The sequence below is a fragment of the Synchiropus splendidus genome, chromosome 10, assembly GCF_027744825.2.
Source record: "Synchiropus splendidus isolate RoL2022-P1 chromosome 10, RoL_Sspl_1.0, whole genome shotgun sequence".
Taxonomy (NCBI): Eukaryota; Metazoa; Chordata; class Actinopteri; order Syngnathiformes; family Callionymidae; genus Synchiropus; species Synchiropus splendidus.
In genome coordinates, this window is record NC_071343.1 from 19,945,057 (window position 1) to 19,957,350 (window position 12,294).

Sequence of the window (12,294 nt, forward strand, 5' to 3'; positions counted from 1 at the left end):
GGGCTGTATTTCATATACATTTGGACGCCGACCACCGTAGGGCGCCACAAATACAACAATTGATACATTCACACAGGCTACCCACGTGGTATTGAACGTTTCTATATTTGCTTCAGACAACGGATGACTCTCATTGCGAAACTCTTACCTTAAGCAGACATACAATCACTCACAAACAATTTACTTTCATGAGATGAGGAGCGTTTACCCCTCGCTTTTACTGCTCACCTGTGGAGCACACGAGAACGACACGAGTCAGTTTTGCTCACTCAGTTGTTAACTGAGCTACGCATGCGTCACTCATGTGCCTCACGGCGCATGTGCACCACCTCCTGGATAAATAATAATCCAACTGTTTCTCACAAAACAGAAAACATATTGTGTTAGTTCAAAAAATAGGGGGTGAATGTTTTTTTTTTCTTTTTTTAACTAATCAGGTTATTTTCTAACCCACAACAGAATACTGAAGAACAAGGTTTTCAATGAATCATTTCTTATACATCTTGTTTCTACAACATCATGAAATATGTTTCATCCAAATGTTACTACACGAGAAATCTAACTTTATGAAACCATATGCAATATAAAATGAAATGTATGAACATTTTTGCCAGTCTAACTCGTTATGTTATGTACGTTATCATTACACACGAGAATATTGATAATGAAACGAATGAAATTAGAGATTTTTCACAGGTTAATGTTAGCTCAATGTGGGCGGAGCTCAGCCCATTCTCCAGGCTGCAGCCAGGGGCCTCTCGACCCACATGGGGCCTCAGTGGACTACCTGTAAAATTACGACTGTCAGGCTCCCCTTGACTTTTCAAGTGTGTTTCTCCAGGATGCTTTCTCTTCATGCGGAACATTTAATGCATGTTGTCACTCTGCATGAGAGCCACATGGAGCGTACGGGGTGGAAAACTCACACAGGTGTGGAGAGTGAGAGCTCTGAGAGAGCATTGGTTGTCATGTCTATTAGTTACTAAATCAACGGGAACAAAATGAAATGTCAAAAATACAACAGATAATTGATTTTAAATGCTCCGGAAATTGCACATTGATCGATTAACCAATATTAAGGTTGCTATGTGTGGATTCTCAAGCCCTGCTGTCATATATTGATGTTATTATGAGGCATATAAATTTAGGTCAGAATAAATACACGCCACTGGTCCTGACCAACCTTCGTATTCAGGTCGCCAATGTTGATCCTCAGCTCATGTCGTGGCTGGCTCTCCATCGCCACCTGCAGCTGGTCGTACAAAACCTTTTTTATATATTCACTTCATCAATCCTATCTCCGATGTCTCCTGTAATTTTTTCTCCTCCATTTCTTTCAACATGTTCTCAAGAATTGGATTGGAATTGGAATAACAGCATCAGACTTATAATCTGTAGGTCCAAGGTTCAAGTCCCTGTTCGGGCAAAGTATTGATGAGCAATGCATTTTGTCCACATTTCTGGAAGTGCTTTTCGTTTGTTCTTTTTTTTCAGTTGCAAGTTTTTTTTAACTATGGTACTTTGTTACTGTTAATCATTCTCTGGTGAGGAATTGCAGTTATGGAAGATCACAGAAAGTATACTTGAGACAAATTCTGATTAGATTCAGGATTGTTGATCTAAAAAATAGGCCCATTAAAAAAAAACAGTTAAACTGGCAACTTTTTTCTCTCTCATGTCATTTGAACATGAATATATTAATACAGTATTCGCCAGGGGAAAGAAATGTAAGTGACAGATTTCAAGTCTTGAGCGCTTTACTCTTTCATACCCAACAGGCAATAAAAGACAGCAAGACTGGGAAACATGAAGTGACAAAGAATAGGGCAGAGAAAAGGATTTGTCAGAAGTGGGATTTGAACCCACACCTCCATTCAGAGACCAGAAGTCCCATGGTTAGGAAGGTTTATCATCTTGAGTCTGGCGGCTTCGACCACTCGGCCATCCTGACAACTGACCTTCAGAAGGTCGTCAGCAGCTGCATAGAAACTGGAATAACCAGTTAAACCCTGCAAAGTTCAGCGATCACAGCTTTGAGCAAATTTTTTGGACTGTTTATATTGATTATTTAAATCATATTTTGCTCTTTCCATCAGACTTTTATGTGCTAAGTCTCTAATGTACTTTTACCCCGCAAATGATGATTTTGTTTTTGCAACACAAACCTTTTCACAAATGAAAGCAACATCTTTGTCGTGTTACGGTGTGTCAATATAAAAGTAGTGGCCTCATCACTACATTTAAGTTTACAAATAGAAAAGGTTTATTTATGTCTATTATTGCACAGCATCTCCAGAAATTAGATTGTTTTGGAACAGGGCAAAGTAAATGCCTTGTTAAACAAATGTAACTTATTGATACATCATTAATTGTAGCTGGGATTTGGAAGAGTCAGCCTGCCACAAACAAGGAGCAAAGTTTTCAAGGGTCAATACTTCTGTATTTCTGAAAATCTGTCCACCCGATCTGTGAGAAACACAAAACCAAAAAAATAAGGGACCAGAGAACATTCAATCAGGATTATGGCATGTGTGTGCATTTACTGTAAATGCATTCCATTTCTATGGTGAATGTGTTCGTGTTGTGCGGCCATCGAGTGATACACTTCTCAGGGCGTGAAGTCAGGGCAGAAGGAACCACAGAAGCAGTGGGATGCAAGCTTCGGTTTATTCCACATCAGCATAACATCGTCTCATCGCTTGGCATCGCTATGCATCAAATTGTTCAAAGTACAAACACAATAAATAGAGGCTGGATCAAGGGCGTTCCTCGTACCAGATACACATCGTCACACACGCGCACGCCCACATTTGACCTCCAGGCAGAGTCGCTGAGACAAGACCTTCAGGGAGCTCCAGAGAAAACAGACATTCCTGTCTACACCCCAAGTCTTCTAGCCGCTCCTCCATTCGGACAGAGGAAGTCTCATGCTCATACTCTAGTACGGAATGGTACATACGTACATGATACTCTCGTACGTAATCTGTGATGTTCATTCTCACGCATGTATAGTGTCATTTGCATTCAGAAGCAACAGACCATGAACGGAAGCAATGATCCTTTTTTGAACGCATGAATGGGACATTAGGATGGAGACAACACATACAAGGTCGAAAAGATAAGATAATGTGCACAAAAGAACTTGAATCTCAGATTCTTCATTCCACAGAGAGTTGTATCCTTAAACCTCTATATGAGCAGGCCGGTTAGCTCAGATGGTTAGAGCGTGGTGCTAATAACGCCAAGGTCATGGGTTCGATCCCCATACTGGCCATTATTTGATTTAAGAAAATTCCACCCACTGGTAATTTTAACAGGAAGACCTTGCCAAAAGAAAACTTCCCAGCCGACATACGCCTCAATCTGCCAGTGGATCGTAAATGCCTGGCCTGATATACCAGTCTCAACTGTAGTCCAAGCTTTCAGAGAGGCAGGAATCATCATTGAACTGCCAGACAATAGCAGCAACACTGACTCGAATAATGATGACTTTGACCAGACGGAGTCGGGCATGTTGGATGCTGTATTCGCCCGACTGTTCAATTCAGACACTGAAGAAGAAGAATTCCAGGGATTCGTGGATGAGGAATGAACTGATAAAGTGAGCTTTTCCTGTTTCTCTTTACCACTGAACAAGGTTGGTCATATTGTGAATCTGGACATTAAAGTTTGAACAACGTTGAGTTATTGGGTTATTGTTATATTGTTATTGCTTTGCACTGTTTTGAGACTTCCTATATTCCTATATATTCCTATTCCTAACTATATCTAGTGGACTCATAACGCAACCCCAGCCACGACTCCAGCTTCTATTCTATGTGCCTCATCATGTGGTACTATGGCAGGACAAAGGGGTAGGAGTCGCAGGTCAAGTTCTGTGTGTCGTGTATTCAGTCTTCACAACAAAGATTCCCCAGTGCGTGGCATACAGCCTCTATTTAATGAGTCACACCTGTGTGTCCCTACCCATCATCCCACTGGGTAAGAGACCACACCCGCAAGCACCTGCTACAGAATGCCGATATATGGAGTCAGTTTTAAAATAGGCCATTCATACAAGGTGCGTCTTATAATCCGATGCACCTTATAGTGTGGAAAATACGGTAACCTTCAGTGTAACCAGTGATTCTTCTGTCGCCTCTGGGACTCTGCACCTGCTGGCACTCTACGTTGTGTCTGCTTGGATGCGTGTGCAGCGTGGAGAGAAAAGACACTGGCCAGCGTTCGAAGATTCTGTTTTTTCGAAACACGACTCGCATTAGTCCACCACAACCACAAAACAAACAACCAGTCTTTCATTTACAAAAAAAAAAAACACTATTGTTTGACTTCATGAGAAGAATATTTACTCAGTGCATGCCACACATTTCATCACGACTTTTCTCGTCTGTATTGCTCAAGAAAGATGTTTCCAAGCAGCCGTGATCGTATAGTGGTTAGTACTCTGCGTTGTGGCCGCAGCAACCCCGGTTCGAATCCGGGTCACGGCACTCTGCTTTTCTTTTTTTTTCATTCAAATTTGCAGGTGCAGGTTTTTTTGTCAAACCGATCTGGAGCACACAGTGGAACCAATGGGGTTAGTTTGATGCTGCTTGTTTGGTTGAAACAAATAGCTGCACCCACATGGCCCTTTAGGTATTTAGTTTGACGCCGCAGATGAAATATGAATTAGTGTTAGTAGAACAGAGAGAGCTGCTGACTTCCATGAAGATTTGAACTGACAGAATGAATCTACATCAAAAGCCATATACTTATGGCTTAGTTTAACCAGTTTAACCAGTGATTCTTCTGTCGCCTCTGGGACTCTGCACCTGCTGGCACTCTACGTTGTGTCTGCTTGGATGCGTGTGCAGCGTGGAGAGAAAAGACACTGGCCATCAAAATCCATATATTAGATATAAGATATTTTGGGTGCTTGTGTCTACATTTACAGAGGTGTTTTTTGTTCAGTTATTTTAACTTAGGTACTTAGTATTTTTTTATTATTCTTTGGTGAGGAATTGCAGTGATGGAAAATCACAGAAACTGTACGCGATACAAATTCTGATAGCATTCAGGATTGTTGATGGAAATGCTCGCCCCTAAACTGGATACTTTTTTCTCTCTCTCATGTCATTTGAATCTGAATATATCAACACTGTATTTGTCAAAGGGGAAAGAAATGTAAGTGACAGATTTTTTAAAACTCTTCTGCGCTTTAGAAGCAATTGAAGAGAGGAAGAATTCGAACCCACGCCTCCATTCAGAGACCAGAAGTCCCATGGTTAGGAAGGTTTATCACCTTGAGTCTGGCGCCTTCGACCGCTCGGCCATCCTGACAACTGACCTTCAGAGTCTTGTCAGCAGATTCAAAGAAACTGGTATAACCAGTTAATGCAAAGTTCAGCGATCACAGCTTTGAGCAAATTTTTTTCCTCTTTATATTGATGATTGAATTCATATTTTGCTCTTTCCATCAGACTTTTGTGTCCAAAGTAACTAATGTAGATTTAACTCTCAAATGATGATTTTGTTTTTGCAACACAAACCTTTTCACGAATGAAAGCAACATCTTTGTTGTGTTACGGTGTGTGAATATAAAAGTAGTGGCCTCATCACTACATTTAAGTTTACAAAAAGAAAAGGTTTATTTCTATCCATTATTACACAGCAGCACCAGGTGTCACTGGTTTATCGAGGATAAAACTACTTTGAGAACAAATTACATTGTAGCATTTTATATTTCCTTGCATGTTTTATATCCATGATAAAAAAAAAAGGTAATTGCTGGGGTAGAACCCATGATCACAATGTTATTAGCAACCCTCATTTTGACTGGAGACATTCTGCAGACCTGTCCAATGAAGAACAACATATTGGATGGGACTGAAGGCTCACAGTGATGTGAAGAAAAGCAAAGTACCGTGACCGGATTCAAACTGGAATTTCTGTGGCTACAACGCAGAGTACTAACATCGACACGATCACAGCTTCTTGGAAACATCTTTCTTGAGCAATACAGACAAAAAAGTTGTGATGAAATGTGTGTCATGCACTGTGCTAATATTCTTCTTGTGGAGTCAAACAGTGTTTCATTTCTGCGTCATGAATGAAAGATTGGTTGACCATGTTTTTGTTTGCGGTTCTGGTGGTTTGAAAAGTAAAAAGTCAAGTCATCATCTTCGAGCCTTCACCCGCCCACAAATATAATGGTGTTTAATGGTGTTATGAAGATTCAAATTGGGCATGTGAAGGTTCAGAACAGCTTTTGGTGCTCATCTGGAGACGATGTGCCTGATAAAACCATCGCCTGAACAGGGACTTGAACCCTGGACCCTCAGATTAAAAGTCTGATGCTCTACCGACTGAGCTATCCAGGCTCTTAACATGAACATGAAAACAACAGACTACCTTTTCTGGACTGTGCTGTAAACACTGAAGCAGACAGGAGCCTCAACATCGAAGTGTACAGGAAACCAACACACGCCGACCAATACCTCCAATTTGACTCTCACTAGAACAAAAACTTGGAGTCATCAGAACTTTGAGACATCGAGCCCAAAACATCCCCAGCTCACCTCGGGAGAGAGAAGGAGGAGATTCACGTCAGGAATTACCAAAACATCAAAAGGGAACACAAAGGACAAAGAAAACAATGTCCAGCGCCGTAACAGCATAGTTATTCCCTATGAGCCAGAAAAGGAGCAATGTGGTTTATGCAGTCCAGTGCAGCCAAGAGTCCCAGACCTTTACATTGGAGAAAATGGTGGTTACTCACGTAACCCAGTGCCTCGATGTGGATTAACCAATTGCGAAGGCCGTTAGAGGGCGGAGCACATATGAAATAGAACTAAACAACCTCTCCACAAATGAATGGCCCAACACAGGAGAGCCAACTCATCTGGACAAGACTCTGTAGGCCATTTACATATAGAGGACAAGAAACACACCTTTGAAGACAGCACTGTCTGCATTTTGGCAAAAGAAGACCCCATTAGCATAATGCTGACTCTTGTCACCCATCACACTGGACTGGCTCCACCCCTGTCCATCAACATCTTGTCCCATTCAGATGGCCTGATATAAGCCTGAACTCCAACGCAGCTCAGTAGAACTGACGAAGCCTCCTGTGAGTCTTCCTCCCCATCTCATGTGTTGTTCTTCATAATCAATTGGACAGGTCTGCAAAATGACTCCAGTCAAAATGACAGTTGCTAATAACGCCAAGGTCATTGGTTCAACCATGATACGAACCAATTTCTTATCATGCATGGTTAACATACCAGAGAGGAAAAAAAACATCACACCTTCAATGGATTGTCGTTATCGAACATGATCCATTAAAGGGGTCTGAATGCAAATGACCCTGTACATGCATGAGAATGAACATCACAGATTATGTACAGCTGGTGTCCACATGAATACAGTTTTGTCTAGATTCACACACATTCTCATTCTCACTCCTCCATGGACCGTCACCTTATCATGGTGGGGGGGTTTGAGTACCTCAATGATTCAGGGAGCTATATTGTCGGGAGCCTTGTGCTCCTGGTAGGATCATCCCTGACAAACAGGTCCCTGATGAGAGGTCAGACTAAGTACGGTCCAGACGACTTTATGGAGGAGGGAAAATGGATGAGGAGTACCCGGCCCGGAGGGACACCGGGGCCCACACCTGGAGCCAGGCCTGGGTGTTGGGCCCGTCGAGCGCCTGGTGGCCGGGCGACCCACGTAACCCGGCCGGGAACGGCCCGAAAGAGCAGCGTGGACCGTGCTTCATCCATCCCATCGTTGCCCCATGGGCTCACCACCTGTGGAGGGCAATCCAGGAGTCGGGTGCGCTGTCATTTGGGTGGCAGTGGAAGGAGAGAAGGCTGGCGCAGAGGCCCTGGGCTGCATCGGTTAGCTCTGGGGACGTGGAATGTCAGTGCGGGAGATGGAGCGTTACCAGTTAGATCTGGTGGGGCTCACCTCCATGCACAGCTTGGGCTCTGGAACCCAACTCCTTGATATGGGCTGGACTCTGTCCTTCTCGGGTGTTGCTCATGGTGTGAGGCGCCAAGCGGGAGTGGGGATACTCACAAGCTCCCGGTTGAGCGCCTGTTTGTTGGAGTTCTCTTCGATGGACCAGAGGGTCGCCTCCCTGAGGCTTAGGCTTAGACTGACTGCTGTTTGTGCGTATGCATCAAATACCAGTTCGGAGTATCCGGCCTTCTTGGGGGTCCTGGATGACTCCATTGTCCTCCTGGGAGACTTCAATGCTCACGTGGGCAATGACGGAGAAACTTGGAGAGGCGTGATTGGGAGGAACGGTCTGCCTGATCTTAACCCGAATGGTTGTTTGTTGTTGGACTTCTGTGCTAGACATGGTTTGTCCATCACAAACACTATGTTCGAACATCGGGAGGCTCATAAGTGTACTTGGTACCAGAGCTCCCAAGGTCGTAGGTCAATGATCGATTTTGTGATCGTTCCATCTGGCCTGTGGCCACATGTTCTGGACACTCAGGTTAGGAGAGGAGCAGAACTGTCAACTGATCACCATCTGGTGGTGAGCTGGCTCCGATGGCGGGGGAAGCCTTTAGACTGACCAGGTAAACCCAAACGGATAGTGCGGGTGAACTGGGAACGTCTGGTGGACGAAGCCGTCAGAGGAGCATTTAACTCACACCTCCGGGAAGCTTTTTCACGCATCCCTGTGGAGGTTGGGGAAATCGACCATGAGTGGTCGGTGTTCAAAACCGCCATGGCTGAGGCTTCAGTTGCGAGTTGTGGCCTGAAGACCATCGGTGCCTCAAGGGGCGGCAACCCAAGGACATCTTGGTGGATACCCGAGGTCAGGGAAGCTGTCCGACTGAAGACGGAGTCGTATCGAGACCTAATGTCTTGTGCGACTCCTGAGGCAGTTGCAAGGTACCGTCTGGCTCGAAGGGCTGCGGCTTCGGCTGTTGCTGAGGCCAAGCAGCGGGTGTGGGAGAAGTTTGGAGAGTCCATGAAGGAAGACTTTCGATCGGCACCAAGGCGCTTCTGGAAAACGGTCAAGCACCTCAGGAGGGGGAGGCAGCGGAACATTCAAGCTGTTTACAGCAAGGATGGTTTGCTGCTGACTTCAAGAGAGGATGTAATTGGCAGTTGGAAAGAGTACTTTGAGGAACTCCTGAATCCGGATATTCCGCCCTCCGTAAGGGAGACAGAGCTGGAGGCTGATGGGCAGTCTTTGTTAATTTCTCGGGCTGAAGTCACTGTGGTAGTCAAAAAACTGCACGGTGGCAAGGCTGCGGGAGTTGACGAGATTTGTCCTGAAATGCTGAAAGCTCTGGGTGTTGATGGGTTGTCGTGGTTGACACGCCTCTTCAACATTGCGTGGAGATCTGGGTCGGTACCGGACGAGTGGCAGATGGGGGTGGTGGTCCCTCTATTTAAAAAGGGGGACCAGAGAGTGTGTGCAAATTACAGAGGCATCACACTCCTCAGCCTCCCTGGTAAGGTCGACTCCAAGGTGCTGGAAAGGAGGGTCCGATCGATAGTCAAACCTCGGATTCAAGAGGAACAATGCGGGTTCAGTGCTGGCCGTGGAACTACGGACCAACTCTTTACTCTTGCGACCGTTCTCGAGGGTTGCTGGGAGTATGACCAACCCGTCTACATGTGCTTTGTAGACTTGGAGAAGGCGTATGACCGGGTGCCCAGGGATCGGTTGTGGGAGGTGCTTCGGGAGTATGGGGTGAGTGGTTCTCTACTGAGGGCTGTTCAGTCTCTGTATTCCCGGGGCGGGAGTTGTGTTTGTATACTTGGATGCAAGTCCGATGTATTCCCAGTGAGGGTTGGTCTTCGCCAGGGTTGTGCTTTGTCCCCAATCCTGTTCTTGGTCTACATGGACAGGATTTTGAGGCGCAGCTCTGGTGAGGAGGGTTTGCAGTTTGGTGGCCTGAAGATCCAGTCTCTACTCTTTGCAGATGATTTGGTTCTGATGGCTTTATCATCGCGTGACCTACAGCTCACGCTGGATCGGTTTGCGTCTGAGTGTGAAGCGGCTGGCATGAGGATCAGCACCTCTTAGTCCGAGACCATGGTTCTCAACCGGAAACGGATGGATTGCTCTCTCCGGGTAGGGACTGAGATCTTGCCTCAAGTGGAGAAGGGTGTTGTTCTCATGTGAGTGGATTAGGGATTTGGAGATTGGTCGGCGAATTAGGGCAGCAGGGGCGGTATTGCAATCCCTTTGCAGCACTGTTGTCCATGAGAGAGAGCTGAGCCAGAAGGCAAAGCTCTCTATATACCGATCAATCTTCGTCCCGACCCTCACCTACGGTCATGAGCTTTGGGTCATGACCGAGAGAGCAAGGTCCCGGATACAAGCGGCTGAAATGGGTTTTCTCCGAAGGGTGGCAGGCGTCTCCCTGAGAGATAGGGTGAGAAGTTCTGTCACTCAGGAGAGGCTCGGAGTAGAGCCGCTGCTTCTCCACATTGAGAGGAGTCAGTTGAGGTGGTTCGGGCATCTCATCAGGATGCCCTCTGGACGCCTCCCTTTGGAGGTGTTCCAGACACGTCCAGCTGGGAGGAGACCGAGGAGTCGACCCAGGACCAGGTGGAGAGATTATATCTCTGCGCTGGCCGGGGAGCGTCTCGGGATCCCCCAGTCGGAGCTGGTGGATGTTGCTCGGGAGAAGGGCGTTTGGCGTGACCTCCTGAAGCTGCTACCCCCGTGACCCGGCAACGGATAAGCGGACGACGATGAATGGATGGATGGACATTCTCAATTGTATCATTGCAGTTGAATTCAAAGCCTTTGTTTCCCCTTCAGGGATTGAGTTTGACAGCCCAGTTGAAACACAATTTAGTATCCATAAAACAGTGTACGTCCCTGGGTGTACATCTGGATCAAACGTTTGTAAACATGTCCCATACGGTCGGGCACTCAGGCCACCATTGACTACTAGTGTGGGAAACTGACCATCATTTTGGTCAGTTGCTCTCTATTGATACCTATCGATTGATTGATCAAATTCATTGCAGGAACCTCATCACGCTAAAGTTGAAAGATCATTCTGGAACAAGCCCATTCACTAGTGTGATATAGGGCAGTATGGTTACTGAGGGTGCACAGAAACTAAAACTCTAAAAGGAGTCCCTCAGATGGGGCTCATCTGGGTTTCGTACCTGGCACCTCTCACACCTCAGGTCACCTGCTGAGACTTTCAATCAAGGCCTCCTAATGTGGTATTGAGAAATGAAACATCTGGCTCAGAGAACAGTATAAAAACAGTCCACTAACTCAAGGTTACTCGATACTTGATACATGTATATTATGTAGTTAGGTGTTTATCACTGTGAGTTTGTTTCTGAAATAGACAGTCAGTCAATTCCAAGACTCCTGCCCCGTCTGTGACGTGGCTTGGTGAGATATTTCATTTGATCTTTTTTTTCATTCAAGTTTCAGTTTCCTCTTTCCACAGGCTGTGATCAAATAGGGTCTATACCTGTGTGGGTTTGAACCACCAACCGAACAATTCAAATTCTTTTTCAAGATTTCAAGATGGTTCAAGAAATCCTCTAATTTTGGAACTTTTCTCACTTCGGTGGCCCGGCTAGCTCAGTCGGTAGAGCATGAGACTCTTAATCTCAGGGTCGTGGGTTCGAGCCCCACGTTGGGCGCAGTATTTTATCTGCCTCTAATCTGGGTGGTCTACATCCTTGTGTCCACACGATGCACCGACTGCAGAGGCAAATCTTCCCTTCTTTGTGTTACGTTTGTGTCTCTGTCACACAAACACAAAACTCCAGAACAAATCAATGTAGTACATATACCAGGACCGTAGGGACGCTGTAATGCTGAAGCACGACGCATGTGCAAATCAGACTCGTCTGGTAAATATTAGCACTGCTGCATAAGTTACATTCAGAACTACTTGTTGTTTTCCCCACAGGAACTGCAGAATATGGTCCCACAGTTTAACTCAACACAACAAAAGTTCCAATACACGTTTGACTCTTTTGTCGGAGTTCCAAATCACAGGTGGTTTTCTCCAAGATGCTGACTTCAATGAAGATTTGGACAAAATTAAACGACAAGAAAAGCTAGATATTTTCAATATATTAGGTGCTTGTGTCTGTATTTGAGATGGTGTTTTTTGTCCCAGGGTTAGGAAGGTTTATCACCTTGAGTCTGGCGCCTTCGACCACTCGGCCATCCTGACAACTGACCTTCAGAAGGTCGTCAGCAGCTGCATAGAAACTGGAATAACCAGTTAAAACCTGCAAAGTTCAGCGATCACAGCTTTGAGCAATTTTTTTGGACTGTTTATATTGATTGTT

The 12,294-nt window shown here is 45.3% G+C and overlaps 5 non-coding genes across 5 annotated transcripts; 3 read left to right on the forward strand and 2 right to left on the reverse strand.

Annotated features, from left to right (window-relative positions):
- Nucleotides 1–1,841: 1,841 nt before the first annotated feature.
- trnal-caa (transfer RNA leucine (anticodon CAA)) lies at nt 1,842–1,951 on the reverse strand. Its single transcript has 2 exons — nt 1,914–1,951; nt 1,842–1,887 (listed from the first exon to the last, which is right to left on the reverse strand). It is a non-coding gene; the product is annotated as a tRNA-Leu (tRNA).
- Nucleotides 1,952–3,200: 1,249 nt separating this feature from the next.
- trnai-aau (transfer RNA isoleucine (anticodon AAU)) lies at nt 3,201–3,274 on the forward strand. The gene has a single exon. It is a non-coding gene; the product is annotated as a tRNA-Ile (tRNA).
- A 1,144-nt stretch (nt 3,275–4,418) lies between these two features.
- Nucleotides 4,419–4,490, forward strand: trnah-gug (transfer RNA histidin (anticodon GUG)). Its single transcript has one exon. It is a non-coding gene; the product is annotated as a tRNA-His (tRNA).
- A 1,796-nt stretch (nt 4,491–6,286) lies between these two features.
- trnak-uuu (transfer RNA lysine (anticodon UUU)) lies at nt 6,287–6,359 on the reverse strand. Its single transcript has one exon. It is a non-coding gene; the product is annotated as a tRNA-Lys (tRNA).
- Nucleotides 6,360–11,561: 5,202 nt separating this feature from the next.
- On the forward strand, nt 11,562–11,634 carry trnak-cuu (transfer RNA lysine (anticodon CUU)). The gene has a single exon. It is a non-coding gene; the product is annotated as a tRNA-Lys (tRNA).
- Nucleotides 11,635–12,294: the final 660 nt, after the last annotated feature.